The following is a 20,200-nucleotide window of genomic DNA, read 5'->3' as shown; positions in this document are numbered from 1 at the left end:
GGATAGGACCACCGATCCCACAGAAATACAAACTACCATCAGATAATACTATAAACATCTCTACGCAAATAAACTAGAAAATCTAGAAGAAATGGATAAATTCCTCGACACATACACCCTCCCAAGACCAAACCAGGAAGAAGTTCAATCGCTGAATAAACCAATAGCAGGTTCTGAAATTGAGGCAATAATTAATACCTTAACAGCCTAAAAATGTCCAGGACCAGATGGATTCACAGCCAAATACTACCAGAGGTACAAGGAGGAGCTGGTACCATTCCTTCTGGAACTATTCCAATCAGTAGAAACAGAGGGAATCCTCCGTAATTCTTTTTAAGAGGCCAGCATCATCCTGATACCAAAGCCTGGCAGAGACACAACAAAAAAAGAGAATTTTAGACCAATATCCCTGATGAACATCAACGCAAAAATTCTCAATAAAATACTGGCAAATCGAATCCAGCAACACATCAAAAAGCTTATCCATCATGATCAAGTGGGCTTCATCCCTGCGATGCAAGGCTGGTTCAACATACAAAAATCAATAAATGTAATCCAGCATATTAACAGAACCAATGACAAAAAAAATACGATTATCTCAATAGATGCAGAAAAGGCCTTTGACAACATTCAACAACGCTTCATGCTAAAAACTCTCAATAAATTAGGTATTGATGGGACTTATCTCAAAATAATAAGAGCTATCTATGACAATCCCACCGCCAATATCATACTGAATGGGCAAAACCTGGAAGCATTCCCTTTGAAAACTGGCACAAGACAGGGATGCTCTGTCTCACCCCTCCTATTCCACATAATGTTGGAAGTTCTGGCCTGGGCAATCAGGCAGGAGAAGGAAATAAAGGGTATTCAATTAGGAAAACAGGAAGTCAAATTGTCCCTATTTGCAGATGACATGACTGTATATCTAGAAAACCACATCGTCTCAGCCCAAAATCTCCTTAAGCTGAGAGGAAATTTCAGCAAATCTCACGATACAAAATCAATGTGCAAAAATCACAAGCATTCTTATACACCAATAACAGACAGAGAGCCAAATCATGAGTGAACTCCCATTCACAAATGCTTCAAAGAGAATACAATACCTAGGAATCCAACTTACAAGGGATGTGAAGGACCTCTTCAAGGAGAACTACAAACCACTGCTCAATGACATAAAAGAGGATACAAAAAAATGGGAGAACATTCCATGCTCATGGGTAGGAAGAATCAATATCGTGAAAATGGCCGTACTGCCCAAGGTAGTTTATAGATTCAATGCCGTCCCCATCAAGCTACCAGTGACTTTCTTCACAGAATTGGAAAAAACTACTTTAAAGTTCATATGGAACCAAAAAAGACCCCTCATTCCCAAGTCAATCCTAAGCCAAAAGAACAAAGCTGGAGGTATCACGCTACCTGACTTCAAACTATACTACAAGGCTACAGTAACCAAAGCAACATGGTACTGTTACCAAAACAGAGATATAGACCAATGGAACAGAATGGAACCCTCAGAAATAATGCCACATATCTAAAACCATCTGATCTTTGACAAACCTGACAAAAACAAGAGATGGGAAACCGATTCCCTATTTAATAAATGATGCTGGGAAAACAGGCTAACCATATGTAGAAAGCTGAAACTGGATCCATTCCTTACACCTTATACTAAAATTAATTCAAGATGGATTAAAGACTTTAATGTTAGACCTAAAACCATAAAAACCTTAGAAGAAAACCTAGGCAATACCATTCAGGACATAGGCGTGGGCAAGGACTTCATATCTAAAACACAAAAAGCAGTGGCAACGAAAGCCAAAATTGACAAATGGGATCTAATTAAATTGAAGAGCTTCTGCACAGCAAAAGGAACTACCATCAGAGTGAATAAGCAACCTACAGAATGGGAGAAAATTTTTGCAATCTACTCATCTGACAAAGGGTTAATATTCAGAATCTACGATCAACTCCAACAAATTTACAAGAAAAAAACAAACAACCCCATCAAAAATTGGATGAAGGATATGAACAGACACTTCTCAAAAGAACACATTTATGCAGCCAACAGACACATGAAAAAATGCTCATCATCACTGGCCATCAGAGAAATGCAAATCAAAACCACAATGAGATACCATCTCACACCAGTTAGAATGGCGATCATTAAAAAGTCAGGAAACAACAGGTGCTGGAGAGGATGTGGGGAAATAGGAACACTTTTACACTTTTGGTGGGACTGTAAACTAGTTCAACCATTGTGGAAGTCAGTGTGGTGATTCCTCAGGGATCTAGAACTAGAAATGCCATTTGACCCAGCCATCCCATTATTGGGTATATACCCAAAGCATTATAAATCATGCTGCTTTAAAGACACATGCACATGTATGTTTATTGTGGCACTATTCACAATAGCAAAGACTTGGAACCAATCCAAATGTCCAACAACAATAGACTGAATTAAGAAAATGTGGCACATATACACCATGGAATACTATGCAGCCATAAAAAAGGATGAGTTCATGTCCTTTGTAGGGACATGGATGAACCTGGAAACCATCATTCTCGGCAAACTATCACAAGGACAAAAAGAAAACACCACATCTTCTCACTCATAGGTGGGAATTGAACAATGAGAACACATGGACACAGGAAGTGGAGCATCACACACTGGGGCCTGTTGTGGGGTGGGTTGAGTGTCAGGGACAACATTACGAGATATACCTAATGTTAAATGATGAGTTAATGGGTGCAGCACACCAACATGGCACATGTGTTCATATGTAACTAACCTGCACGTTGTGCACATGTACCCTAAAACTTAAAGTATAATTTAAAAAAAACATGTCGCTGTATATCCCCTACCTCATTCCAGTAAATTGAAAACCTTCACAATTTTTTAAAATAAATGGAGAATATGACATAAAACATCATACCTAGAGGACTAGATACCAACTGAAGACATACTCTAACTTGGGCAGAAATTAACTCTTCAGATATCTCTTGTGTGTATTTCTTATATGTTTGTAGACACAATCTATGACTGTTACATCATCACTATATTAAATAAATGAGACAGTTTGGTCATTATAGATAAGTTAATTTGAATATTTGGAATGAATTCAAATGAAGTAATCTCTCTGAACACTTTCTTTCCCCTTAGAAAATCTCTAGAGGAAAAAGACATGGGTCTCCCCAAGGAACAGTAGCTAAATGCCAAGTAATGTGAAAAGCCTATAATGTGAAAAATATATTCTAAGGAAAATTGAACAATAAATTATGAGTTTCACATTCTGAAATACTGAGAAGACAAGTAATATTTAAGCCAGAATGAAGGGGAAACCAGCCCCAGGTTCTCTTCCTTAAGCATATTCTCAGCAAGGAGAGCCTTATTCTTCCTGTTAGAAAGTCCATTCCCAAGAATCCCTGAGGCTCAGAAGCAGAGAGCGTTAAGAACGGAAGTTGACATTCTGATTCTTGGAATAATAGATCATCCTAGTTCTGCAGTTTTAGGTTAGAGTACAAGCTTTTGATCAAGACCTGAATGTATGTCAGAATCAATCCTTTAATTTTATTCCAATATCAATTCAATAACTGTTTCTACAATAAGGCATTTTTATTTGCCAAGAAGAGAGCAGTGCTTAAGATCTGCCTTTGTTATTTCCATGACTTGGCTTACCATTGGCTCCACTGAACACCTCCACCTCATCATATATTTAGTTAAATATTGGATCTTCGGTGTCATAAGAGCCTAGATGAAGAGTCTCGTAAATACTTATCTGAACCAGCTAATATCTTTATCATGTAAATGGCTCCACTAGAAGTTGGTCATTTTCAACTTACCTAATAAATGGATTAAATTCATCCACCCCAAATGTAATACATATTACTGCTAAAATTTGAAGAGAATGTCTGTAAGTGTTGTGCTCTCTTACTGCTAAGTGGTAAAAGATGCACAAACACAGCTTTAATTCTGAAAACTATCAGATGCGATCAAAGATACTGTGGTTTATACTATGACTCCAAGATGGAGAACTAATATAAAAATAAGTCATAATTCTCTATGTCCTTTCTAGCTGAATTGAAATAACTGCACTGCTTTCCAATTCTCTGAATGACACAATAGTGCTTGTTGTATCAGATGATGCCTACAACAGCCCAGAATCTGCATTTAATTTCTCCAATAATAAAATATTCATCAAAAATATCAACTAATGTAGAAATTGCCAAAAATTTCCATGGTTTATAATAATTCTCTGCAATCCATACCTATTACCAAACAAGAAACTTAAATATAGATACAATATATATTTCTTTTTTAAAAAGCAGAAATGCATGTGTATTACTCTGTTCTCACATTGCTAGAAGGAAATACCCCAGATTCGTTAATTTATAAAGAAAATAGGTTGAATTGACTCACAGTTCTGCACGATTGGGAAAGCCTCAGGTAACTTACAATCATGCCTCTTCACAGGGTGAGAGGAGAGAGAATAAGTGCCAGAAAGGGGAATGCCAGACACTTATAAAACCATCAGATCTCATGAGAACTCACTCACAAACATGAGAACAGCATGGGGGAAACCACATCCATGACTCAATTACCTCCCACCTCATCCCTCCCATGACACATGGGCTTAATGGAGATTAAAATTCAAGATGAGATTTGGGCGAGGACACAGCCACACCATATCAGTATGTTATGTAGTCCCAGCCATTTTTAAGACTGAGGTGGGAGAATCCCTTAAGCCCAGGAGTTTGAGTCCAGCTTGGGCAACATAGCAAGACGCTGTCTCAGAAAAGAAAAAGAAAGCTAGAGAGCAGAACACCACATTTAGAGTCTAATTTCTCTAAAAGTGAGATAATTCCCAAAACCATAAATGAAAGCCTGAAAATATGTGTGCAACTTTCTGTAGATTATTTACCCTAAGGGACAACATGTAAAATTGAAGCTCTACCAAGGAAAAGAGTCCTTTATAAACAACAAGGCTTTCATTTGAGACCACAAGATACTATCTTTGTATGACTACGTCACAAGTGTATTTACTCTTGGAGTAGGAATGCACAGACAATAAGGCAGTCCTCAAAGGAACTGAAGTCCATCTTTCATCCTCTAATTTCTTGATTGAATTAAGACTATCTGGGATTTTTTATTCTCCAATCCCAACTCTTGAGTAGAAACACAGGAAATTCTCTCTTTTAAAAAAAAAAATCCCAAAAAATTCTTGAATTACCACTTTTCATATGCAAAATTGGGCACTCAAAAAAAGTAACAAAGTATAGTAGAAATGGCATGATTGAAAGGCAAGTGCAATAAAAAAACAGATGATCTAGATAATGAAATATAAGCATTTTTTAATAAGTTTAGTATGAACAAATATTAAAATAAGATAAATAATAAAATGAACAAAATAAACTGAAAAATTAAAATGTATAATAACAAATTAAAAACATAATGGTGGGATTTAACAGCAAATTAGAGACAAAAAATTAGAAAATTAATAAACTGCAAAAAATATTAGAAGAAAATATGCAGACCAAAGCAGACAGCAAAAAAAAAAGCAAATGCAGAAAACAGTATAAAAGAGATATAAAGGACACAGTGCAAAACTCTGCCATACTTTTAATTTAATTACAATTCCAGAAAAAGGAGAGAAAGAGAATCAGGTTGGCAAAATATTTGAAGAGATATTGCTGAAAATTCTCTAAAACTGCTGAGAGATATTAAGCTATGAATTTGTAAGGTTTTATGAGTTTCATGAAGAATGAATTTTAAAAACAATAATTTGTTTTAAAAGGATAAACAGAAAAGGTACAGCAGAATAAAAGCCAAATACAGACAAAAATTTTAAGAACATACTGCATTCAATAAAATAATAATAAGGCCAGGTGTGGTGCCTCACGTCTGTAATCACAGCACTTCGGGAGGCCAAGGCAGGTGGATCACTTGAGGCCAGGAATTTGAGACCAGACTAGCCAAATCCAGTCTCTAATAAAAATACAAAATTAGCCAGGTGTGGTGCCAGGCACCTGTAATCCAAGCTACTAGGGAGGCTGAGGCAGGAGAATTGCTTGAACCTGGGAGGCAGAGGTTGCAGTGAGTCGAGATGATGCCACTGCACTCCAGATTAGGCAACAGAGCAAGATTCTGTAGAAGGAAAGAAAGAAGGAATGGAAACAAAGGAAAGGAGAGGGAAGAAGGAAAGGAGAGGGAAGAAGGAAAGGAAAGGAAAGGAAGAAGAAAGAAGGAAAGAAAGAAGGAATGGAAACAAAGGAAAGGAGAGGGAAGAAGGAAAGGAGAGGGAAGAAGGAAAGGAAAGGAAAGGAAGAAGAAAGAAGGATAGAAGGAAAGAAAGAAAAGAAAAGAAAGAAGAGAAGAAAGAAAGAAGAAAATAGTAAGACTGACAAACTTCTTAAAAGATGCAGTGAAAACCAAAAGAAAAAGGAAATACATCTTCACAGTGATAAATGAATAAAAATGTCAACATAGAATCCATTTAAAATCTCACAGAAGTGAATGTAAAATGCAGATTTTTCTGACTAATTTAAAAAATATTTAGAGATTCTAGAATCAGGCACAAACTATGGAATAAGAGCTCTGAAGAAGGATCTTTGGAAGGAAGGAAAAAGCTCTGAAATGGAAAAAGGAAATGCAGGAAAGAAGGAAGACTAATTGAAAGAAGAAATATAGAAATAAATAACATGAATGTTAATCATATGTAAAATTAATAAGTATGAAACCAAAAGAGAAGTGGTGGATTTGAATTCAATACATAATTAACTTTATCTTTTTAATGAGCAAAATTCTCCTATTTAAGAAATAGAACACAATGGTAAGAGCCTTATAAGAGAAACATTTTAAATAACAGTATGAAAAGGTGAAAATAAAATAGTAGAATAAAGTGCATAAATTCTGACCAAAAGAACACTATTTCTGTGCTAATATCAGACAAAACTAGACTTCAAGGCAAGAAATATTTCCAGAAATAAATTTTTATAATGGCAAAAGATTAGCAATATGAAGATAAAATTATAAATTGGTATGCACCTGAAAGCACAACTTTATAAGTTATTTTTTTTAAAATAGACTGAAATAAAAGGAGAAATAGGCAAATCAACAATAATACAGGAAGATTTTAGCACAACTCTAAGTGCTAGAATATATGCACAAAAAATTTATAAAGATATTTATGATTCAGACAAAACCATTTAGAAAATTTGACCCACTGACATAAGAGATCATCACATACAACACCATGAAAATACGCATTCTTTTCAGGAGCATATGAAACATTTTCCAAAATCAATCATATACTGGTTCATAAAACAACTGTCTATGAATTTCCTATAATCACCATAATAAAATATGTCACTAAACACCAAGAAAATCAGCTAGAAAATAAAAAACTAAAATTACCCAGAAATTTTCTATCTCAAAATTAAACACACCACTTTTAAATAATCCATTAGTAAAAATAAATCACAGAAGTTAGGAAGTATTTTGAGCCTAATAATAATGAAAATACAACATATCAAAGCTTGTAAAACTCAGCTAAAATATTACTTGCATTTTCTAGAAAATAACAAAGACTGAAAATCAGTGCACTAAATATCTATTCAAGAAAACATTTCACTTAGCATAATGTCCTCTAGGTACATTTGTGTTATTGCACATGATATAAAAACATCCCACTGTACTCCATAAAGAAAGAAAAAAAGAAAGAAAGAGAGAAAGAAAGAAAGAAAGAAAGAAAAGACAGAGAAAGAAGAAAATAATAAGACTGACAAACTTCTTTAAAGAATTACTTCTTAAACAATTACTGTTTGTCAATTAAAAACAAAATAAAACAAAGAGGTTATTAAGTCTTCCAAGTTCATTCATGCTGTCAAAAATAGCAGAATGATCTTTTGAAGGTTTAATAATATTTGATTATGAAATATTATTGCATTACACATACAAATACAAAGGGCAAAAAGTACAAATTTTCATTTTTTTGGATGAAGTAATACTGGTGATCTAAGGTACAGCATAATGTCTGTAGTCAATAATACCATATATTATGTGAGTATAAGTGTGCATGTGTACATTAGTTAGATAGATGATTGATGACAGACAGATGATAGATAGGTAGATGAATAGATAGATAGATCGATAGATAGATCGATAGATAGATAGATGTCACATTGCCTTTACTCATTCATCTACTGATGGATATGTAAGTTGTTTCCATATCTTGGTGATTATGAATAATGCTGCATTTCATATTGGAGTGCAGGTATCTCTTCAAGATACTAACTTCATTTTCTTTTGATACATACCAAGTAGTGGGATTGCTGGATCAGATGGTAGTTTTATCCTCCATAGTGCCTTCTATAATGGCTGTATCAATTTACATTCCCACCAACTATATAACAGGGTTCCCTGTTCTCCACACTGAAGGGTAAATACCACATGATTTTAATTATATGTGGAATCTAAAAAAGAAGTCAAATTCTTAAGAGCAGAGAGTATAATGGTGATTGGGATGGAATGCAGGGAGAAGAAAAGAGATGTTGGTCAAAGAGTACAAGATTCAGTCATGCAGAATGAGTAAGTTCTGGAGAGCTAAGTTACAGCATAGAGACTATACTTGATAATACCATATTGTACACTTGAAGTTTGCTGAGAAAATACATCTTAAGTATTCTCACCAAACACAAAAGGTAATTATGTGAGCTGATGAACATATTGATTGTGGTAATCATTTCACAATGTATACATTTATTAAAATATCACACTGTACATCTTAAATATATGTTATACATTTTTTGTCACATACACCTCAATAAAGAAAATAAAAGACAAACTATGTTTTAAAGATTACAACAACAAAAGAAGTAACCAATCTGCATGGAATGGCAAAAACAGACAAAAGTAGAAACTGTTGCACTGTCCCTGGAAGGTAGTCTGGAAGCACTGGAGTGAAGGATGGGAGTATTTTGAGCAGTCAGTCTGGTTTTCCACAGTATGTGGAAGGAATAATAACCATACTTATGGATCTACACTGAAAATGGACACTGGCTAACAGGTTTGATAAGCTAATGAGGAAATTCGAAATTTAAAAATGGAAAAATGATGACAAAGTAGTTGGAAGAGCAGTATGTTCTAATGATATCTGAACCTAAATGTTAACCTGGATGCAAAGAGGGACTGTTCTGGGAAAGGGCATGAGACCTTTATTGAGGTGGCTTTCTGCAACTTCTGAAGATACTGAAGGGGATATCATCTGAATGCTGTCTACTAACAGCACACTCAACAGCTGGAAAAATAAATCCTTCTTTCCTAAATGAAGGGCAGGGCAGAACCTCCTTATGTATACTGTAATATATCCCTTATGCCATTTGAATTTATATATTCTTATACATGGTCAGAACAGCTCTTTTAGGATTCTCTTACTTGAGGCGAATTAGAAGAGAAAGCATGAGGACAAACTATGTATCTCGCCACTGAAGCTGATCTGAGTTGCAACACAAGGGAATAATGTAGCCTATAGCTAATCCTATTATTTTTTCACACCTTACTTGCTGAAAGGTTTAGTGATTTTCCCTCTTCCATCATCAAAACTAGATTTCAACAGCATAATTATTTTGGCAATTTAAATGTTTACTTGTAAAAAATAGGATATGTAAACTATCCTCTATAGCTTAAGTAATTAAAAATATTATACTTTAAAAACTGAAAGATAGCATTACTATGACATTTTTCTAGAAAAACAATGATTTAACGTAGTTTCCTGAGAACATGACATTTTCAAAAGACAAAATTCCATAATAACAGAAAACCTTCATAATACATTTCACAGTCACACTTTTATAAATCTATTTAAATGACAGTAGACAAGGTTCTTACCTGAGCATATTTATTTACTAGTATACTTACTGGAATAATTTTTAGATTTATAAGTAAAAACCCATATTATGCTTCCAGAACTAACAGACATTTGTTCCTTTACCCTCCTACACACTTGACATGATATGAAATTTTAAACTTTCCAATCAAATATATCTGAAATTAGTTGTACACCTTTACTAATATATCATATAAAATATAACATCCCACAAACTAAGATTATAATTATAAATATATTGGTTTATTATACATGTAATATGGAACATGTTTTTTCTTATTTGGAAAATAGAAAAAGAAAAAATTAGGCTACATATTAAAACCAAATATACATTCCATATGTGGAACAATTTTCATGTTTGCTAGCTTAACTTTCTAAATTAGAATTCCTTAAAAACTCATATGGATTTAAGACATTAGCTACATATCAACATATCACAGGAATTTTCAATGAATATCTCCTGTCAGTGGTTTCAAATACTCACATCATTCTCCAGAAAAGCAATGCTTCTTTCACAGAGCATAATTGTAGATACCTCATGCATCTATGTGTGATCATAAAACACATGAAATGGATGGCTGATCCAGGGATATAGAATTAGTTCCTAGTGGCTACAGCTTCCACACTTCCACACAGGCTTTTCATTATCTCGGTCGTTAGAGAATTATGGCACTATCCAAAGCAGATGACAAAAATATAAAGATGCTTAAACTTAATAATGTAGAAAGGTAGTTGAATATTCTCACATGCTGGGGAATTTTTTCATAGAAAAACAAAGATACTATCTTTGAATGACTATGTAAATATTGACCTAATTGGTGGAAATGTACCTGCACAAGCCCCTTATTTTATGACCAAGAATACAAAATGTACCAACATTAAAATTTGTTAGTGAAAATTTCCTCGATTATGGTGAAGCAACCATAAGTACTTTACTGTGACTAAGGATTCATAAGATTCATGTGCCCAGCTATTAAGGTTTGCACCTAACAAGGAAAATGCTGAAATTTAACTTCATGGAAAAACCAATGACAGAGCTTTCTCACAGAAAGAAGCCAAACTCTTCAGTCTCTCAGTCATTCAAATGTCATTCAAATAGTGTACCCCTAAGTCCACTTCTTTCCTAATTAAAAGCATGTCCCTATATCTCCCCCCAATCCCAGTAAATTGAGAACTTTCACAATTTTTTACAAGAAATGGAGGATATGGCAAGAAAACATCACACATAGAGGACTAGATACCAACTGAAGACATACTCTACCGTAGGCAGAAATTTAATTCAGATATCTCTTGGGTTATTGTATCAAGAAAATAATTATCCCATTTATGTGTAGACACAATCTATGAGTTTTACATCACCACTATTTTAAATGAAAGAGGCAGTAAGGTCATTATAGATTAGTTAATTTGAATATTTGGAATAAATTCAAATAACATAATCTTTTTGAACTCTTTTTTTCCCCTTAGAAAACCTCTAGAGGAAAAAAAGACTTGGGTCTCCCCAAGAAAGACTAGCTAAATGCCAAGTAATGTGAAAAGCCTATAATGTGAAAAATATATTCTAAAGAAAATTGGACAACAAATTATGAGTTTCATATTCTGAAATACTGAGGTAACACAAATAATATTTAAGCCAGAATGAATGGGAAGCTGTTGTGGGAAGTCAGGGACCCTGAACACAGTCACTGGCTGGAACCGTGGCAGAGGAACATAAATTGTGAAGATTTCATGGATATTTATCAGTTTCCAAAATTTATACTTTTATAATTTCTTATGCCTGTCTTTACTGCAATCTCTGAACATAAATTGTGAAGATGTCATGGACATTTGAGTTCCCAAATACTACTCTTATAATTTCTTATGTCTGTCTTTACTTTAATCTCTTAATCCTGTTATCTTCATAAGCTGAGAATGTACGTCACCTCAGGACCACTATTGTACAAATTGATTGTAAAACATGGGTGTTTGAACAATATGAAATCAGTGCACCTTGAAAATGAACAGAATAACAGCAATTTTAGGGAACGTGGGAAGACAACCATAACGTCTGACTGCCTGCAGGGTCAGGCACAATAGAGCCATATTTTTCTTCTTGCAGAGAGCCTATAAACAGACATAAAAGTAGGAGAGATATCACTGAATTCTTTTCCCAGCAAGGAATACTAATAATTAATACCCTAGGGAAGGAATGCATTCCTGGGGGGAGATCTATAAACAGCCGCTCTGGGATTGTCTGTCTTATGCAGTTGAGATAAGGACTGAAATATGCCCTGGTCTCCTGCACTACCCTCAGGCTTACTAGGATTGGAAAATTCCAGCCTGGTAAATTTTGGTCAGACCAATTCTCTGCTCTTGAACCCTGTTTTCTGTTGCTTAAGATGTTTATCAAGACAATATGTGCACAGCCGAACATAGACCCTCATCAGTAATTCTAATTTTGTCCTTTGCCTTGTGATCTTTATTGCCCTTTAAGGCATGTGATCTTTGTGACCTACTCCCTGTTTGTACACCCCATCCCCTCTTAAAGTCCTTAATAAAAACCTTCTGGTTTTGTGGCTCAGGTGGACATCATGGACCTACAGATATGTGATGTCACCCCCGGTGGCCCAGTCCTAAAATTCCTCTCTTTGTACTCTTTTTCTTTATTTTTCAGACCAGCCAACACTTAGGGAAAATAGAAATAACCTATGTTGAAATATTGGGGACAGGTTCCCCTGACAGGAAGCCCCAGGTTCTCTTCTCTGAGCATATTCCCAGTGAAGAGGGCCTTAACCTTACTGTTAGAAGGTCCATTCCCAAGAAGCCCTGAGGCAAAGAAGCAGAGAGCCTAAGAACCAAAGTTGACATTCTGATTCTTGGCAAACAGATCATCATAGTTCTGCAGTTTTAGGTTAGAGTACAGGTTTTTGATCAAGGCCTGAATCTATGTTGCATATGACCATAGTGATCTGTAGTCCATTAATTCAATCCTTTAATTTTATTCCAACATCAATTCAGTAACTGTTTCTACAATAAAGAAATTTGTATTTTCCCACAACAGAGCAGTGCCTAAGCACTTCAATTGTTATTTCCATGACTTAGCTTACAACTGGCTCCATTGAACATCTTCATTGCATCATATGTTTAAATACTGGATATTCTGTGTCATAAGAGCCTTAGATAAGAGTCCCATAAATACTTATCTGAACGAGCTAAGGAGTTTATCATGTAACAGGCTCCACTAAATGTTGATCATTTTCAACTTACCTAATAAACTGATTAAATACATCCACCCCAAATGTCATATGTATGAATTCTAAAATTTAAAGACTGTGTCTATAAGCACTGTGCTCACTTATTGGTAAGTGGTAAAAGATGCACAAACATATCTTTAATTCTGAATAACTATCAGATATGATCAAAGATATCATGAATTTAATTATGACTCCAAGATGTTGAACTAATATGAAAATAAGCCATAATTCTCTGTGTCCCTTCTATATGAATTCAAATAACCACTAATGCTTTCAGAATGACACAAAAGGGTTTGTTAGATTGGATGATGCCTACAACAGCACAGAATCTGAATTTACTTGCTCCAATAATAAAAAGTAGACAAAAAATATTAACTAATGTAGAAGTTGCCAAAAATTTCCCATTGTCCATACAAATTATCTGCAATCCTTACCTATTACCAAGCTAGAAAATTAAATATAGTTACAGTATACACTCATTGTTTTTAAAAAAAAAAAGAAATGCATGTATATTAGTGCATTCTCACATTCCTATAAGGAAATACCCAAGACTGGGTAATTTATAAAGAAAAGAGGTTTAATTGTCTCACAGTTCTGCATGATTGGGAAGGCCTCAGGAAATTACAATCATGCCTCTTCACAGGGTAGCAGGAGAGAGAATGTGTGACAGCAGCAGAAATGCCACACACTTATAAAACCATCAGAGGTCATGAGAATTCACTCATGATCAACAGAAGATCATGGGGGAAACCACCCCCATGATTCAATTACCTCCTACCTGGTCCCTTCCACAACACATGGGGATAATGGAGATTAAAATTCAAGATGAGATTTGGGTGGGGACACAGCCAAACTATATTAGCATGTTATGTAGTCCCAGGTATTTTTAAGACTGAGGATTTCAGGGTCATGGTGGATGGGAGCATGGACTAGATTGCAGCTCTGGAATATATGTATTAACAGCATATCCTTCAGTACACGTAGCATTTGTTTATCCATGCAATGTCTGCATATTTTCATGCTCCTGTGTGGTAACCTCACCATTTGGTTACCACAAAAAAGAGGCAGAAAAGCCTCTAATGAATGGATATCCAAGAAATTCGGCAAGAGAGAATGCTATTATGGAAGGTCATAAAAGTATTCTGAGGGAAGTTATAAGTGGGCATAGGATCCAACAAAGAACCCAGGTTTTGACTCAAAAAACAAAGATAATGCCTCTGGCCTAGGCTTTTCAGGTGGTGGCCACTTTAATATATGCATGAATAACATATAATGATGAGCAGAATAATGACATAGCCCACTAAGCCAACCAAAATGTGGTGAAGAATAAAGTTCTGTAAAACTTTGAGGAGTATTTGCTAGGGTCAAATATTACAACACAGTTTGTGGGCTATTTCATAGGACCATTAGCCATAGATCCTAGTGGTGTCAATTAGATTTATCCTTAAATACACATTTTTCTATTTTGTAATTCACTTAGCCTGTGACCCAAGCCACAAGTGACAACACTGTCAAGCTACAGAAACACTACATAATACCAATTTGCCCAACCAATTACATCTCATTTATCCAAGACGGAGATTTCCTCATAGCCCATGGACATAAATGGGCTAAAAAGTATGTCACATGGACATATTATACCCCTTACAACCCACATAATAATGACTTAATAAAAGCTAAAATTGGGTTTAAAAGAGTAATAAGTTATTGAAAAAAATCATAGCAGATGGGAAAGTAGCACATAGATGGATAATAATTCCTAGAAAGGACATGATTATTATTTTCCCATGAGATTCTATTGAATCTTGAGAATAAAACTGTTAATTGTTTCTCTCATATATGACATGAAGTCAGTTACTGCCAGGAAAATATACTAGCCTCCTTTTCACATGAGTGGGAGAACCTAAATGAAGGTATTTAATGCTCTGCTTCAGAATTATATTATTTGGAAAAAAATTCCCAATGCAATAAATGGCTCTGTTGATAAAACTGAATAAAAACAAATCATAAATATGAATAAATGAAGATGATAAAAGATAAAGAAGGAAATGGAGTAGTCCAAATGATATTTTAAAAATGATATGGTTTGAATCTGTGTCCCTACCCAAATCTCATGTAGAAATGTAACCCCCAATGCTGGAGGTAGGGCCTTGTAGGAGGTGACTGGATTATGGAGGAAGTTTCTCATGATTTAACATCATCTAGTTTTGATACTGTCATCACAATAGTGGGTTCTCATGGGATCTGGATTTTTACAAGTGTGTGGCAACTCTGCTTCTTGCTCCTGCTCCTGCCATGTAAGATGTACCTGCTCCCACTTTGCCTTCCACTATGATCGTAAATTTACTGAGGCCTCCTCAGAAGCTGAGGAGATGCCAGCATCATGCTTTCAGTTACAGCCTGTAGAAAAATGAGCTGATTAAACTTATTTTTTAATAAATTACAGAGTGTCTCTGATATTTCTTTATAACAATGCAAGAATGGACTAATGCAAAAAATTAGTACCAAAGAGTGGGGAACTTCTATAAAGATACCAGAAAATGTGGAAGCAGCTTTGGAATTGGGTAACAGGCAGAGGCTGGAAGAGTGTAGAGGACTTAGAAGAAGACAAAAAGATGAGAGAGAGTTTGGAACTTCCTAGAGAAGTTTGGATGGCTGTGACAAAAATGCTGATAGTGAAATGAATGGTAAACTCTAGACTGAGGAGGTCTCAGAAAGAAACAAAAAACTAAATGGGAACTGGATGGAATAAGGGTCATTTTTGCCAAGCTTCAGCAAAGTCTGGCTGCATTGTGTCCCTTTTCCATCAATCCATCAAACTTTGAACTGGAGAGTGATGATTTAGGGTATCTGGAAGAAGAAATTTCTAAGCAGCACAGCATTCAAGATTTAGCCTGGCTGCTTCTAATAACCTAAGCTCATACAAATGAGCAAAGAAATGTCATGAAACTGGAACTTATATTTAAGTGGAAAGCAGAGTGTAAAAGCTTGAAAAATTTGCCACCTGGCCATGTGGTTGAAAAGAAAAGCCCATTTTCTGGGAAGAAATTCAAGCAGGCTGCAGAAACTTGCATAAGTGGAGCCATGTGCTAACCAACAAGACAATGGGGAAAAGCCCTCAAAGACATTTCAGAGATCTTTTCAGCAGCCCCTCCCATCACAGGCCGGAAGACCTAGGAGAAGTGAATGGTTTTCTGGGCCAGTCCCAGGGCCCTGTTGCCCTCAGCAGCCTTGTGACACTGCTGTGTGTATCCCAGCCATTTCAGGTCCAGCTGTGACTAAAAAGGGCCAAAGTACAGTTCAGATGATGAAAGCTGTGAATTTTGAAGGCTTCCATGTGGTGTTAAGGCTGCAGGTGCACAAATTGCAAGAGACGAGGCTTGGGAGCCTCCAACCAGGATTCAGAGAATGTATCAAAAAGCCTGGAATTTCAGACCAAAGCCTGCTGCATGGGTGGAGAATCACAGACGATCTGTACTAGGACAGTGCAGAGGGAAAATGTGTGGTTGGATCCCACACACAGAGTACCCACTGGGGCACTGCCTAGTGGAGCTGTGAGAAGAGGACTACCATCCTCCAGACCCCAAAATGGTAGATCCACCAGAAGCTTGCACCCTGTACCTAGAAAAGCCATGGGCCCCCTCAAGAGCAACCAAAGACATTAAGAGCAACTGTGCTGGCTGAACCCTATAAAGCCACATGAGTGGAACTACACAAGGCCTTAGAAGACTACCCATTGTACCAACATGTCCTGGATGTGAGGCATGGAGTCAAAGGTAATTGTTTTGGAACTTCAAGATTTAGTGACTGCCCTGCCAGATTACAGACTTCCATGGGGCCTGTAACCCCTTTCTTTGGGCTGATTTCTTCATTTTGGAATGAAAGAATTTACCCAATTCCTATATCTTCTTTGTACCTTGGAAGTAACTAGGTTACTTTTGATTTTACATGCTTAGGTGGAAGGGACTAACCTTGTCTCAGACAAGACTGGACTGTGCACTTTTCAGTTAATGCTGGAATGTGTTAACACTTTGGGGGACTGTTGGGAAGGCATGATTGTATTTTGAAAGTTGAGAAAAACATGAGATTTTAGGGAGGTGAGGAGCAGAATGACATGGTTTTGATCTCTGTCCTTACCCATTAACTGGCCTGACATCTCTACTTTCTACCACTGGGATCTCTGAGCACCGTGTAAAACACCTGACTATACTTTTGGTTCTTCTGGTTCTTCACCTAAATGGATAGGAAGAAGGACCCAGGGATCTCTTACAGTCATCTCTTCCAATATATTATAAATGTGAATTAAGTTATTCTGCATCCTACAGACTACCCACTTAGCTGAATAAGGCAGTGACTTCAGTCCTATACTCCAAAGCAGAAGAAATACCAAGCCAACCTGCCTGAATTTCTGGCACACAAAAGTTTGAAATAAAATAAAACAGTGGTGGTTTTAACTCACAAAAACTGTGAAGCCTTGCACCATGCCTGAAGGGAGGACCAGAATAAAAAGTGGCACCTCAAAGTGTGGTGATTCCATAACAACAATTCAGTGTGTATTGCATTGGCTGTAGTGCCCAAAAATAGAAGCCTCCAAGATGTTGTGAGTGAAGGCTGTAAAGACAGAAGTAAATGTTCTGGAGGAAAGGGAAGAGACTTAGTCACTATCCAGTGCTGGAAACGTTTAGTAATTCTGTCACCTGTAGTAAAGTAGAAAATAAAAATTGTACCTAAGTGAATAGGTGGTTTTGGCTAAAATTTCCAAGTAGAATATGAAAAGTTACCACTGTTTCTTATAGCAATGTATCTTACCATAAGGCATTAGATTTTTTTATAAAAAATAACTTAAAAGATTAACTGTTACATTTTCAAACAGAATTTACAAGAAACATAAAAGAGCCAGAACTTGCTGGTTTCAGAAATAGAACTAGTTTCTCTTTCCAGTCTCTGCAAAGAGCTAAGTACTCTAAAGGTAAGAAAGGTCATCAAAATAAATGTCATTTCAAATTTGTGGATGTTAAGACCCTCTCATAAACACTTTAAACTAGACAAACATAATTCTCACATTCTTAAGAGTATTAGCTCACTGCACATAGACATTCAGCCCAAGTCTGAGAAGGGCCAGTTTCAAAGATATTTGTGAGTATGCTGCTTGTGAGTATACTAAAGCAAGCACCATAGGCTTCACTTGTGAACAGGAGGATCTATTTTAATTGCCTAGTCCTCTCTTTCTCCATTATGTGCTGGGCATGTGGAAGAAATACACTGTCTCAATAGATTTGTAAATAGAGAAAAACCATAATTTAAAAAGTGCACAGTAGAAACTGCACCCAAGGATCCCATCCACACTCAGTCTGGATATAGAAGTTGAGATCTTGAATATCAAAGAGATGCCATGATGGGATGACATCTTAATTGAGTGGGGAGCTTCAAAATCCTGCCTTCCCAAACTAGGAAACCTTAATTGACTTAGAAGTCTAACAATCTCACAGGACAGATGTTGTCTATGCACACCTCTACTAAAAGAAGAGGAACACTCATTCTAACTATAGTTAAGTTTTTATGCCAGGGTTTTTTTACATTGGTTTTTACAGCAATTCTCATCTCTAAATTTCTCAGTGTGTATATTAATGGATTCAACATGGGTGTGTGATAACTGTATAAAACACAGTCATGAATTTATCAATAGGAACGTTTGAAACAGGTCTAACAAAAAGGAAAACACAGGGAACAAGAAACAGGACAGTGACTGTAATGTAGGAGATGCAGGCAGAAAGGGCTTTACACCTCCCTTCCTGACAATAAGTTTTAAGGGTGTTTAGGATTACTCCATAGGAGATTAGTAGAAAGGTGAAGATGACCATACAGATTGCTAGACCATTGGCAACAACAGTGAGGCCTATAAAGTAGGTATCAGTGCACGCCAGTTCCAGTAATGGGTACATGTCACAGACAAAGTGGTCAGAGACGTTGGGCCACAGAATGAGAGAGTGTACACAACAACAATTTGAAACACACAGCTCACAAAACCTGCAGACACAGCCACCACCAACAGAAGGATACAAACCTGTTGATTCATGATGGTCAAATAGTGCAGTGGCTTAGAGATGGCCACATAGCAATCGTAGGACATCCCCACAAGTAGGAAGACCTCAGCACCACCAAATAAGTGGTCTATAAATAGCTGCCCCATGCATGCTGTGAAGAAAATAGTCTTTTTGTCATGGAGTAAGTCTATAATCAATTTGGGAGAAATGGTATTGGAATATGCCACATCCATAAATAACGGGCAGTGAGGAAGAAGTACATTGGGGAGCCAAAGGAGGGGCTGGCAATAATAGCCACCACAGCGAGCAAGTTTCCCGCCATACTCACAATATATGTGAGTAAAACCATGACAAATAATGCATTTTGCACATCAGGACACTGAGTGTTGCCCAAGAGGACAAATTCTGTAACATTATTACTCAGTCCCCTTTACTCTTCTCTAAGGCTTCTGTCACAGTTGAGAGCTCAGGAGAACAGGACCTGTAATGAAATAGTGAACAGGAATATGAATACATCCATGAAGTCACAGAGCACCTCTTCATCGTTGTATCCTCAGTACAGATTTACACACACGATAAACATTTTGTAAGTTTCTGTTGAGTTTCTCATCTCCTCAAAGATTTTAGTTTGAGCCTACAGGTAACAGCTTGTGCCTCTAAGTTTTTGTGAATATTCTGTACAGAAGAAGAGTTAAAGGTGCAATAGCCATTCATATATTTCATAACTCCTATTTAAAACATATTTTTTGGCATGGAGGTCAGCTATGATGAATAGGCAACAGATTATTTGTCTCAAGAAAGTTACTTTCTCATGGCGGTAACAGACTTTAAATAAACAAATTGGCATAGATTCAGTACTTTGAGTTTGTAGTTGTGGTATCTTTATGATCTGTGTAGCATCAAAAATAACATCTTCTGAAATAGCTCACTCAGTACTGTGGCAATCCACAGTTACTCGTTTGGTCCTTCATGCCTCAAAAAATGTTCAGTCTTTTTTAATACCTCATTAAATGTCAAAAGACTGGACATTGACTTGTAT

General features: G+C 36.2%; 1 pseudogene; it reads right to left on the bottom strand.

Annotated features, from left to right (window-relative positions):
* Positions 1-18,583: 18,583 nt before the first annotated feature.
* LOC107967281 (olfactory receptor 4A5-like) lies at positions 18,584-19,576 on the bottom strand (annotated as a pseudogene).
* Positions 19,577-20,200: the final 624 nt, after the last annotated feature.

This window comes from Pan troglodytes, chromosome 9 (assembly GCF_028858775.2).
Source record: "Pan troglodytes isolate AG18354 chromosome 9, NHGRI_mPanTro3-v2.0_pri, whole genome shotgun sequence".
NCBI classification, from domain to species: domain Eukaryota; kingdom Metazoa; phylum Chordata; class Mammalia; order Primates; family Hominidae; genus Pan; species Pan troglodytes.
This window is presented reverse-complemented; position numbering and strand designations above follow the sequence as displayed.